This window comes from Etheostoma spectabile, chromosome 22 (assembly GCF_008692095.1).
Source record: "Etheostoma spectabile isolate EspeVRDwgs_2016 chromosome 22, UIUC_Espe_1.0, whole genome shotgun sequence".
Taxonomy (NCBI): Eukaryota; Metazoa; Chordata; class Actinopteri; order Perciformes; family Percidae; genus Etheostoma; species Etheostoma spectabile.
In genome coordinates this window covers 20630179-20643794 of record NC_045754.1, presented here as the reverse complement: position 1 = coordinate 20643794, position 13616 = coordinate 20630179, and positions in this window count along the sequence as shown.

Below are 13616 nucleotides of genomic sequence, written 5' to 3'. Positions count from 1 at the left end.
TCTAGGTTTAATTACTAATGTTAACCAGCATGTTAGTTAGCAGTAATTAGCCTGAGTCCATGTTATCTCCTACAAATACCTACCTCTCCGTCTCTGCCGATTGGGAATGATTGAGATTTCTCTTGCACGGCTACCAGAAGACTTACAACTTTCAGACAAAATCCACGTCTTCAAGCTCAGTTGGAGTGAAAGAGCCGGGAAAGAGCTTCTAATGGACTTCACTGGTCTCCGTCCAGAGCAACGGGATCTGTTGGTCCATTTCTTTAACTGTCTATGAGTACACTCTGTGGCATGTCTACTGCTACAAAAAAGAGAAACAAGAGTGACACACTATTTCTCTCTTTTGTTTCCTCGTTCCCCCTCTGTGCAGCACTCTGTGCTGTTCCTTGTGAAGTGGAGTTCCCATGCGACTGGCTGCCGCAAAAAGAAAGGGCCACAATTTTATTTATAGATGAAGCCTGCCCTGTATAACGAACGAGAGAATGCAGAGATGCAAAACGCACCTGTCACTTCACACACGATTCAGTGATAAAGGTAAGAGGGCGTCAATAGAAAAACAGTTTTTTTAATATTTTGTTAATTTTGTAAAATGAGATATCTTTATCTCAAAGTTTGCTGTGCCAGGTTTCAAAAGGGGCAAATTATCATGGAAATTAATTAATCGTAAATAAAAATGGGCCATGTCCGTTTAGGGTTGGGAAGACGTACCCATTTAAAAAGCTTCCCATAACTCTCCGAAATTCATTGGCATCGGGCCGCCTCCTTAACGATATCATCACGATACTTACGTCACGATACGATGTTATCGCGATTTTAAACAAAGTGCAATATTCTGCGATATATTGCAATTTATCACCTTTTATCCACCTCCGAATTTTTCCCAGTTTCAAACGACATCCCCAAAAGGAAACTTTGTCAACACCTGTTTCATCTAAAAAAAAAAAACATTCCGTTTGTTCATATCACTTTAGTTGTATCCCATCTCTGGCTGGGACTCTTTTGCACTTCAAAGTCTTCACTGTGCACCTTGAGATCACCATCTCTGCATCTCAGATGGAGAATAAAAGAGGTACATTATGCTTTGAAGAAATTGATCCCTGAAGATGGCAAGCTGGATGTCAGCCAGTGTGGCCGTGATACCGTTGTGGTTCTCAAGGCTGTTTTTTTTTTCATCCTTTTGTGAAAGCGATAGCATTAGATCTGCTATTACGAGTCAATAATCTTCGTCCCCCGTGTTGGCGCTGTGCTGATGTTCTTTGGATGTCATGTCGTGCAGAAGGGGAAGGTTGTCTGGAGTAATATCAGGATGTGGCGGAGACTTGACCCAATTTGTTTTCCTTTAAAAACTCCTTTCTTTTAAAGCTAAGCTTCCTGGATTGGCAGTAAATCTGCACCCCACCAGATAGAATTAAATAGAAAAGGTAGGCTTCATCACTACTTGCTTTGTCCAAATCTGCTGCACTCCGCGCTGTATCGCTGTATTACTGCCCATATCAGAGAACAGCAAGCTGGCGCATACAGCAAATTCAGCAATCAATGTGAATGTGAAACATGCTTACTGCTCAGTGGAGCGGATTGAAAGAAAAAAAATCTGTGCTCCTGACACAACAGTATTTCTATGAGTCTATTAGAAAATAACAGCATTTGCAAAGACGGGGGAGGAATACATTATCAGCAGTTAGGCTGAAATGACAACACATATTATACAGCGATTAGTTTACACAAGGCAGCTAATGGATCAAATCACAGCACATTAATAAACAAGACACTTAGCTTTGTATCCACCTACAAGAGCCTCATCCATCTTTCATTGAGATGGCCACAGCTGGGCCACGCAGCATCAGGCCCAATATTTTGACTACTGCGGAAACAAGGTCTATTGCCATGTCTTGTGTTGGCCTGGCTGGTTGTGCATGAAGTAAGAATAAACGACACTCAGAATGAAGGAGCAATCAGTAAAATGATTCTTTGTGCCCCGCTGCACAAAATGACCATCATACATCTGCAGGAGTTGATGGGATTGCTGATCAATACCAATGAATCAATCATTACTTTGCCAGGTGCTTTCAAAAGTCCCCAGCCATACCTCACCCCACCCACTGGCATTTTCCGATGCTCAACATTGACAAAACACTGCAAGAAGGTAGAACCGGGCCTCAAGACACACGACACAGTCTCACTCCCGGGACCGGTGTCTTTGGCGTTGACACATATGGAGCTTACCCACCGCTAGTACCAGCTCTACTCGGCCCCAGATTTCGTACCTGCAGATTTCGTACCACCTCATGCGTGAGGGGAGTGTGGCTGGTCGTCGCGGTGTGTTGCTTTTGGTTCTCGCCATGTGGCTGTCGCCATCAGACACATTTTGTTCAGGACCGGATTGGTGGCTGGAGAGATGCTATTTCTCCTCCTGGTCATTGGGTACGTACCCCCCCCCCCCCCAACCGCTCGGGCGCTGGTCCAGCATCGGCAGCCAACTCACTCTGACATCTCTCCATTTTTTGCACGAATAGATCCTGAGCATGTGTGTGTGTAGTGATTACTAACAAAAACGAGTGTAAATTGTAATTTCCCCACTGGGGATCAATACAGCATATGTAACAGTATAAATTATAAAAAAAGACATATATGAAGTACACCAATCTGTGCTCGACTGCTCTTCCTTTATCCTTCAAGTACCCTGATGTCTGTCATAGTATCTTCAAATTGAATTATGAGAACTGAATGTGGAGATATATAGAGAGTTGAATTTTCATTGCTGATTATATTTTATTGGATTTCAGTTCCAAACTAATACATTCAATTTCAAACTAGACTATTCATATTCCGTTTTTCAATGCGGTGATTCAAATTAAACAATACAATTTCAAATTTGGTGATTCAAATTCAGTTTTTCAATGGAATTATTCAAGTTTAGCCATTCAAATTCAAATATGAATGATTCAAATTCAGTTTCTGTTGGCACATATTTCAGCACATCAATTTCATATCTTGTCATGAACACTTAAGCCTGTCAAAAAAACTAAACTGAAATCCAATGATTCTAGAAGTTATCTCACATTGACGTTTTCTTCATTGGCGCCTATGGCGAGGAAAAAGCTCAACGTGGTTTTAATGTACCTAACAATGATCAATGATTACCAAACTTCCCTCTCTTATTGCTCCTCATAACCACTGAAAACTGTCCAAACATGGTGATGATTGATATTTGTTTACGTACATTAGATCACGTTACGTTTTTTACTATTATGATTTATAAAGCCCAATAACCACTGCCCTGCTGAAAATGTGAAGCAGAAACACTTAATGTCAGATAACGTCCATAATAATTGGACTATGGGTTAGATTTTTGGACGGTTTTCAGTGGTTATGAGGAGCTATATGAGAGAGAAATTTGGTGATTATTGATTGTTGTTTAGGTACTTCAAACCATGTTAAGTCTTTTCCTTACAATAGGCGCTAATGAAGCGGAAACACTTAATGTCAGATAACATCTGTCCATAATAAATGGACTTTTGATTAGATTTTTTGGACAGTTTTCAGTGGTTAGGAGGAGTAATATGTAAGATAGAAATTTGGTAATCATTGATCATTGTTTAGGTACATTAAACCACATTTTTATTCATTTAAATTAGCTCCAGGACAGCATCTTTCAAAACATGACCTGCGCGAGAAAGAAAGAGAAAAAAAAATGAATGTGTACCCAGCACTTCTGGAAACGCACACCCGAATGCGTCTCTGTCCCCAGCACATTTCAAACCAAACAGACGCCCATGGCGGAGAGCCACTGTCCAAGTGTCAGTATTTGACACAATGGGAGTGAGAACGGGTTGTTCTGAGACATTTTAGGTATTAAGTCTAATAAGCTTCATTCTCGAGCCCACAAAAGCAAATAGAAGCAAATGCCAGAGCTGTGTTATTACTGCACAGATTTGCACAGTGATATGTTATATCTATTTACTGCATGTTTCTCTAATTAGCTTCATACTCGTCTCTGTGTGAGGGTACAGCTTCGTTGCCACCATACTGTAGCTGTAGCTTGTGGTTGGGACGGTGCTGCTGTGTGAGCGGGGGAAGGGGTTGGGGGTGGGGGGGCGGGCTGGCTCGTGAACGTGGAGATAAGTTTTGTGACGCTGTTAAATTTCCTAATAGCCACCAATAGAGAGCACTAAAATAAATAAATGGCGTAAACACAATGAAATCTCCCAATCAGACACATTGTTAAAGCCTGCCTCAAAGCATCACTTCAATTCTTATTCCCAAACTGTCTGTATATTTAAATTGATTTTATGATTTTAGAGTCTATATGCTTGTTCACCGTGTTCTCACACCCCGACGTGTCGGCATGCTTCAGCATAAAAGAAAGAAAGTAACTCGATCTGTGAGTTTACGCGGAGATCAATCTATTATTCAGTCAATTAATCACCTCAAAAATGCATGTTTATCAGCTGTCTGTAACACTTTCATTCTGATGGATTACATGCATTACGGCCCCGCTGCCGATCTGATTTGTATTCCTCGCTGTGCTGATTACAAAATTACACTGCTGATGCATTGGTTTTCTCCATTCAAGATTGATGGCGCTGATGAACAAAAGGGAACAACTAACTAAAAATGCTAAAAAAAAACAACTAAAAAAACAAAGATTGCTAAGTAAATGCAAAGGTGAAAACAAGTGAATGATGGGCTGGATGACAGACAGGAGTCAGATAGGCAGGTAGATCTGAATGGCAGCCTTAGCAGGGAGGGGGGGGGGTGGGGGGTTGGTGGAGATTGGGGGGTTAACAGAGTTTTTGGCGTCTACTCCATCTTTTTGTAACTCGGGGGCGTATTCCCCTCGGTCTGCAGACAACCCCAGGCTGTTCACTCAACTTCACCAAGTCTCTGTCTGTCTCTATCAGCCTGGGATCAGGGCTGCTCCGAGCGTGTGTGTGTGTGTGTGTGTGTGTGTGTGTGTGTGTGTGTGTGTGTGTGTGCGTGCGTGTGTGCCCACGCTGTCTGTTGCTTCAATAAAACCAGCCAGAGCAGGCTGAGACCAGGGGGAGATTTACAGACAACACCAGCTCACAGGCACACAATAATAATGCGGCACAAACACATGCACACACGTGCACACACACATGCAGACAAAGACATGCAGAGTAGCTGTGCAAGAATATGCACGCACATACAGCTACATGTTCCCCTCTCACACACAAATGCCCACATTTGGAGGCTGTGCGTGCGTGCATGTGTGTGTGTGTGTGGATGTGCGTGCGTTAGGTGGGGAATAGCAAGTTTTCCTTTCCCTGGGTGCCAGGTGCCGACAGGACATCTTCTGCTGGAGGGAGTTATCTGAGGACGAGCAGAACAAGAACTGGGAGGAGGACGAGGAGGAGGAGGAGGAGGAAGAGGAGGAGGAGGAGGAGGAGGAGGATTTCTCACCCAAGTACTGCCAACATGCTGCTGCAACATGCAAAGAAAACATCAGTTCATGTTGAAATCTTTGCACCGTGATATGCAAATCAGCAGCTGTGACAAGGGTGTGGGTGGTTTAAGGTGTTGCTTGTTGAACAGGTAAACACATCCCACCCAGTCCAGGGCAGGGCTTCTCACACTGCTACTGGCCCCTGATCCTGCTTATTCAAATGAAATCATGCTTTTAGTATTTAGTATAGTAAGAAATGGGGTAACTACTTATTTTGTGGAAGTACAGTAGGCTGACTGGGAAAAGTCCCATGTGTTTTTTTGTAAAATGTGGGTTCTGTAGAGATTATGCAGTTAGGTTTCTTAGCCACATAAGCAGAAAGTCACCCCTAAAAGAAAGTTTTTTCCCCTCCCATCCTATTGATGTAGATAATAGTGTAGTTTTTGCTTTGCAGGCAGTTCCATCAACTGATAGCAGAGAAGCAAAAGTATCTTGGAGGTGTAAGCTCTTCATAAGGTGCCTTGGTGATTGGAGTCCACAGTCCCGAGACGACTCTGTATTCATGGATCCAGCACTGAGGCTATTTTATCTGCAGTCGTGGCGTATGGGATTACAAAGATCCACAGCCCGTACAAGATTACACGGACGCGGAGCACAGTGGAAGCCGGGTTCACTCTCCGCAGCATCCTCCTTGTTTATGTCCAGGAGATGTGGTTGAAGAGCAGGCGGCCAGTAGGGAATCCTTCACGGCCGTGTAATCTGGGCTCTGGGCTTCGACACAGCACATGAAGGACAGGCTTATCTCTGGAGGGCTCGCTGTGAAACAGCCACTGGGAAGGGAAGGAGGGCACGGTTCTTCCCCTGAATGGATCTTTTGTGGAAACTGCATGTGTTCACCACAATGTTGAGAAGTGATAAAAGCCTACAATGTTGCCATGCAAAATGCATTAGCTTCTTTTGTATTTTTGTGACCCTGGTATCAGCTGATGTGCGAGTTTTGAAGGAATTGAAATAAGGTGTAACATTCTGTGGCTCTACATTTTACAAAATGTCTTATTTTCACTATGCGAGCCATGCAATCCAGTTCAAGGTTTTTTGTTTCCCTGTATATTAAATATGAAGCCTGTCCTAAAGACTGGAAACGGGGGAATCTTCTTTAGAGATGCATGTACTGTAGACAGATTTGTATTTAACCCTTGTGTTGTCCTCGGGTCAGATTTGACCCATTTTGTATATCAGAATTATGGGTTTCTTTGAACCAAATTGCCCCAAAATAACATGAATATATGCATGCACGTTGTATGGAAGCCATGTGACATCCTTGGCAGGTAAAATAAATGATTTCTTTCATTGATTTTCAATTTTATAGCTTTTGAAATAACCTGTGATCCACTCGACGTCCTCTGACCTTAACTATCAGTCAAAAATAATCCACAATTTTTGTTTTTTTAAGCAAAGAAATTGGTGTTTTGCCATTTAGATCATGTTTATTGACCATGTATTTAATAAAAAGACAGAGAAGGGTTAAACTGGACATAGTTCTAATTTTAGCTAACCAGTTCCCAGTAAGTACATTTACTCAAGTATTGTACCTAAGTACAAATTTGAGGTACTTATACTTCACTTAGATCTATTCTTTTTGTACTCCACAACATTTCAGTGAGAAGTATTGTACTTTTCACTCCACTGCAATAATCTGACTGCTATTTGCTTAAAAAACACACATTTAGTTTAAAAAAATCTGATGTTTTATAAAAAATTAAACAACCCAGCAATATATGGTCCAGCTGAGGTCATTAGCCGATTGACAGAACCATTTTGATCCCTTCAGTTTCTAAAATGCAAGTATTTTTAACTCAATTGAGTACTTTTACTTTTTTAATACTTTTTAAGTACATTTCATGAGGATGATGATACTTGCATGCTTTTATACTTAAGTTACATTTTCAACACAGGACTTTACTCTGTGGTATTAGTACTTTGAATACTTCATATTGCTTCATATTTACTGTACATCAACCTTTTCATCTAACTTCAACACATATGTACATTTCACAAAATGTCAAACTAATCCTTTAAAGCTCATCAAAATGTGACTTGCAAACTTTTCAACACCATCCTGCTGCGATGCCAACACATTCTTTCCTAATAGAGATGCCAGGGTAGTAACCATGGTATTTATGGGGGTGGTGCATCACACCAGGGTTGTTCTTTAGTTTTGTTCTTCAATCTCATTGCACATAATGACAATAAAGGCATTCTATTCTATTCTTTAAAACCTTCAGCATAGCTCACTGTACTTGTACTTTTCCCTAAGGACATCTCCTCACCCAGTGTAACCCCGCTGTAACGTCACCCCATCCTGCCTAAATGGAATATCCCCTCCCATTCCAGTTTGTGTTACTAGTAACGCACTACACACGCACAAATCCCAGCTTTGGGGTGGATCTGAACACAACAATGAGCCGTGCCGCTATCTGTGTTTTAACTGGCTCTGCCGGAGGGACTCTCTGGATCGCAGCCAAAACAAGTCACTCACATAGAGTTCCTCACACACCCATGTTCTTTAACTCCTTTATTTTGGAAAGTTAACGGAACGGCCTCATTCGCCACTGCTGGAAGTTTTGCTAACATGGAAGGGGAGCTGGAGTGTAATTCACAATGCCACCTGACTCTGTCACACGTAAATAATTCAGGCACTGCTATTCCAGTTGTTGTTGTTGCTGTGAGTAGTTGGGGATGATGACAGTCATCATGGAAATAATGGGTATTTATTTTTGGAGTCACTTGTGGGATTATGTTTACCCTCTGTAGAATCTGCATCAAGTTCACTGAGTTCAAGCAATGAGTGTAAACACTGCTGCCTGTTACCCAACCCTTCCATTTTTTTAATCAAATCTCTCCATCCTCAGCTCTTGGCTTCCTCCCATATTTCTACTTCTGTGTGCAGAGAGATACATCTTAATTTCATAATGAGCTTCTTGCCTCATTCTCAGTCTTTACCTGCCTTCCTGTCCACAACCAACACTCACACTTTATCAAGCCTTGTAATCATATTCAGTAGAATTTCATATTACTTATCAGTGCTTTTTCCCATAATTCTTGACGTCACTTATTATGAGCCACAGGCTCTCTGGCCTCCATCTCAAGATAAACACAGAGATAGAGCAGCGGGTGGGAGTATATGACTCTCCACACACCCAGACAAAAGTCCCACTAATATCACCGGTAAAAGGTGGGACGGGTCCAGCTTTCTGGCAACTCACCAATTTGATATTTTATGCCTTTTCTGATTAGATCACTAGCCCTTCACAAAGCCCAGGCTTGTCTTAGTTATTGTTGCTACGTCTCTCAAACTTTCTGACACGGATCATATTTGCACTAAGAAGAGTGGCCGATTTACCACACAAGATTGCATGGCTCTGGAAGTTATAGTGTCACCCTAGGTGTATTATATCAACTGGATACTGCATCCCAAAATGGCACCTTTGAGTTCAATGGAGTTGCTCGCTTTGTGCATATGTGGAGTAGATCTATTTATTTGATTAACAATGCACATTTATCAACATTTCTGTCAATGCGCCAATGTTAGCGAGTCAGCTAATTTTCAACTGTGGCCCTAGTTACCTAGCATGCATGTCTTTATGGTGGGAAGAAACCAGAGTATCCCCTTCCCGCAATTTCCCGCTTGGCCCATAGACTTTACATGGTGACGTCAAATGTTCTGAAATTGCTTTTTGGGGCAGCCTCTAGCCCCCCCCCCCCAGTGAGAGCGTTCCATGTAGGCTGAGTCCTGCAGTGGTCCGGGGTTCAAATCCGACCTGTGGCCCTTTGCAGCCATCCATCTCTCTCCCACTTTTCCTGTCTATCCACTATCACCAAAAAAGGGAAAAGCCCCCAAAAATAATTTAATAATCTTTAAAAAAAAGAAAAAAAAAGAAAAGGAAATTCTTAAATCGCTTTTCTTGGCTCAAGGGGAGTTTTTCAAATAGGAAAAGTTCATGGATTAAAAATTCAGAATGGCCGACCTTGTTTGCAGTTTGAGGTGTCCTAGCATCAGTTTTACAGATGTCTCTTTCATACAATTAACCTAAGGTTAAAATATTTTTTGGGCCACATAGAGATTATTAATTGCAAAACCACGAGTGGCCACTGGATAAAATTGTCTGCAAGCTTGAGCGTTCTTCCTGGGGCCCCGAGTGTCACTTATGTATGTGGATAATTAGCCAATGGATGAATAATACAAACTGGATACAGCATTCAAGGCAAAGACAGTTTAGCACACACATATTCAATAATCCAATTGCTGATGTGTTTTGGTTTTGGGACAACACTCTTGAGATACCAAATAACGCTGTTATTACAGAACCATGCACACCACTTCCACATATGGAGCTAAATGCTAACATTAGCTGGCATGTTGTGGTGGTGTTTTGAGGTAAATGCTAACACTAGCAGAACAATGTGGTGGTGTTTTCAGCTAAATGCTGACATTAGCTGGACAATGTTGTGGTGGTGATTTTAGGTAAATGCTAACACTAGTAGGACAATGTGGTGGTGTTTTCAGCTAAATGCTAACATTAGCAGGACAATGTTGTGGTGGTGTTTTGAGGTAAATGCTAACACTAGCAGGACAACATCTTACAAAAACATGCATTTTAGGAGGTAACATGTAGCAGGCTAGCATTTAATAAAACATGCCATACAACAAAATACTGTGTGTGTGTGTGTGTGTGTGCAATCCAATTTTTGGGATAGCACTCTTGAGATACCGAATAACGCTGTTATTACTGAACCATGCACACCACTTTCACATATGGAGAAATCCAAAGCTTGACAGGCCCTCTATGCTTGTGTCAATAAAAATCATGCTGCATAGTCAGGCCACAGAGAAGGTTGGGCAGTGATAGTCTCTCCTCTCTGCATGGGATGTCAGAGCTGGTACGTAGCTGTGGGTAAACACGATATTGTAGCTTGCATACCATACACCATACATTCTTTGCACGACGGTGCTAATTTAATCTCGGTTACTATGGAGGTACTGTACAATACGCAGACAGAACACACACGGGTATTTATATGATGTGGCTTCCGGCCTGTTGTTCTAACATAGGTTTCCTTGTTTTCCATTAAATTAAATCCATTTTGTTCAGTAACATCACTATTCATGCGTGACAGTGGTGCAATTCAATTTCAGGAAAGAAATCAGTGTGAAGATATAGGGATTGTCCACCTCGGTGTCTTTGATCTTGCAGAATCTCTATTTCTTCGTGGTGAGACTTTTATTTGAAAGGATAATGTGTTCCACCCTCGGCGACCAAAAGGGCAAAAGTGACCTTAAAACTTCCAGTGTTGATTGGTTTTAAAGAGAGCACAAGCTTTCAAGGAAACCCAACAATAAGTGGGATGGCTGATTTAAACTGAATTCATATCAAAGAAGCCCTGGGTTGCAACAGTGAACGCGGCTCACCGCAGGAGGATGAGGAACTCATTATTTTGTGATTCCGTTACACATACAGAGAGGCTGGAGCAGAGAGAACTAGAGAGAAGAGAGAGAGAGGGAAGGGAGAGCAGAGAAAAGATTTAAAATGATCAAAATTCAAGTCACAAAACATTAGGGCTTCCGCCGTGTCTTTTACTCGGAGCAGACGAGGCTCTGCGACTCTGCCAGCTGCCAAGCATGTTGCATCATGAGAAACCCACTAAAGCCTCAGAGGGAAGTGTTGAACAGTAGGAGGGATCTGAGCCACATCAAACCATGCGTCCTACTGTTCTGTGCGGTGCTCTTGCTGATTTTCCCTACAATGCACTGTACACAGTGCATATGTTGCTCTGCAGGTTTGGGTTCTCACAGATCCCAGGCAGTAATGAGCTATACAGGTGATCATGAATGATAATAATGTAGCAGAATATCATTTAAATCAGGCTGTCGCTGGGATCCTCTTGTGCATCAGTGCACACAGCTCAGCTCGGAGTAGGAATGCAAATGGCATTTTCTGCATTAATCCGAGACACAGCGATTGAATTGCAAATGCACTAAAGTCACTGTTTTTAAATTCATTTAAAAGGCTTTGAATAGTAATCGTTTTCTTCTCCCCTTGCACTGCGCTGTATAACACAAAGAGTTGATTTGACCTTTGTCGGTGCATGAACTATTGACCACGCCGTCACGTTAAAATGACAAGGACTTCCGAGGTGCTATGCAGCACCCTAAGACGTCTACACTACTTTTCACTTTACACACACCGTCTTTGGAAGCATCCAGACACACTCAACATGGCTTTTGTAGAAGAAGCATGTGATTGAAAACAACACCTGGATGATGCATTTAAGGTCCATTGTAGCTGTTGTTGTCACTACAAGACTGTCTCAATTTGAACACATCTGTACTCACACTTACTATTTTGAGTGCAAAGCTTAGAGGTGTAAAGAACCCCCCCCCAAAAAAAATGTGTGAAAACTATATTTTTTTAAATTGAAAAAAATGAATTGATGCATTAATAACTCACTTTGACATCTCACCATTTAGTGCATGTATAGGTACTAAACATGTGTAATTCCTGCCTGTGTGTAATGTGCGTAACAACAACAGAGTGTAAATTGTAATTTCCCCTTGTGGGACTAATAAAGGATGCATTATTATTATTATTATTAATATTAAACAACGTGTTCATTTTATTACGATTATTTTTAGATAAAAAAAAAACACAAAGCCAACACAACAACACGGGTGATTTTTGATTAGGCCAATGGGATGGCCTGTTCCACTTCCTGTTAGCCAGAAGCAGTGCACAATGTTTTGGATATGTAGCATTAAATAAAAAGAAGACGTGTGGAAACCAAAGGTGGGGACTCAATCAAAACATGGAAACGAAACTGAGTGTGAACCTAAAATGGCTAACACAGGTGATGTTACCTGTGTAGACACAGAGCTAGTAACATTTGGGGTGGTAGTAGCTCAGTCCATAGGGAGTTGGGTTGGAAATCGGAGGGTCACTGGTTCAAGTCCCCGTACGGACCAAAGTATGGCGGTGGACTGGTAGCTATGCGATGGACTGGTAGCTGGAGAGGTGCCAGTTCACTACCTGGACACTGCCAAGGTGTTCTTGAGCAAGGCACCGAACCCCCAACCGCTCTGGGCGCCTTTCCATGGGCAGCCCCCTCACTCTGACATCTCTCCATTAGTACATGTGTAGGTCCTGAGCATGTGTGTGTAATTCCGGCCTGTGTGTAATGTGTGTAATAACAACAGAGTGAAAAGTATAGTTTCCCTTGTGGGATTAATAAAGTATAATAAAAAAAAATAAAAAAAATTAGTCATTGACCAGGGCCAAGAAATGTGAACATGAGGCGGACCTGCTGCTAGCATTGCTGTTGTTGGTAGCATTGTTTTGCTATGAAGGTTGTAATGGCTAATGGTAAGTGCTTACAGTTTTGTTTCTCTGTTGCCTATTATGCATGTACTGTATTTGTTGGCTGAGTCACAAATTCCAAACATGTTTACGTTAGGCAGGTTTATGAACCTTTATGATAAGGTGACCAGATTTCTCAGACGAAATCCGGGGACATTTTCAGCTCAGAAGCGTATTTACCTCCAAAACAAGTAATGTTTTTATTTTTGTAAAACTTAAAACGGGGACACTAGACCTAGAGCTGTTCTCTAGGTCCCCCCCCCCCCCCCCCCAAAGGTATCATCCTAGACCCACCCCTGCTGCTAGTTCCTACTCCACTCCACTACACCTCAAGATAGAAAGTCCTAATATTTCAAGATAAAAAATCCATCCTTATACTTCAAGATAAAAAGTCCTAATATTTCAAGATAGAAAGTCTTAATATTTCAAAATATAAAGTCCTAATAGTCCTAATATTTCAAGATAGAAAGTCTTAATATTTCAAGATAAAAAGTCCTAATATTTCAAGATAAAAAGTCCTAATATTTAAAGATAGAAAGTCTTAATATTTCAAAGTATAAAGTCCTAATAGTCCTAATATTTTCAGATAGAAAGTCCTAATATTTTAAGATAGAAAGTCCTAATATTTTAAGATAGAAAATCCTAATATTTCAAGATAGAAAGTCCTTATAGTCCTAATATTTCAAGATAGAAAGTCTTAATATTTCAAGATAGAAAGTCTCAATATTTCATAATGTTGTAATGTTTACTGAACTACATTTATCTGACAGCGTTTGCTTTACTGCTCAAGGCTTGTT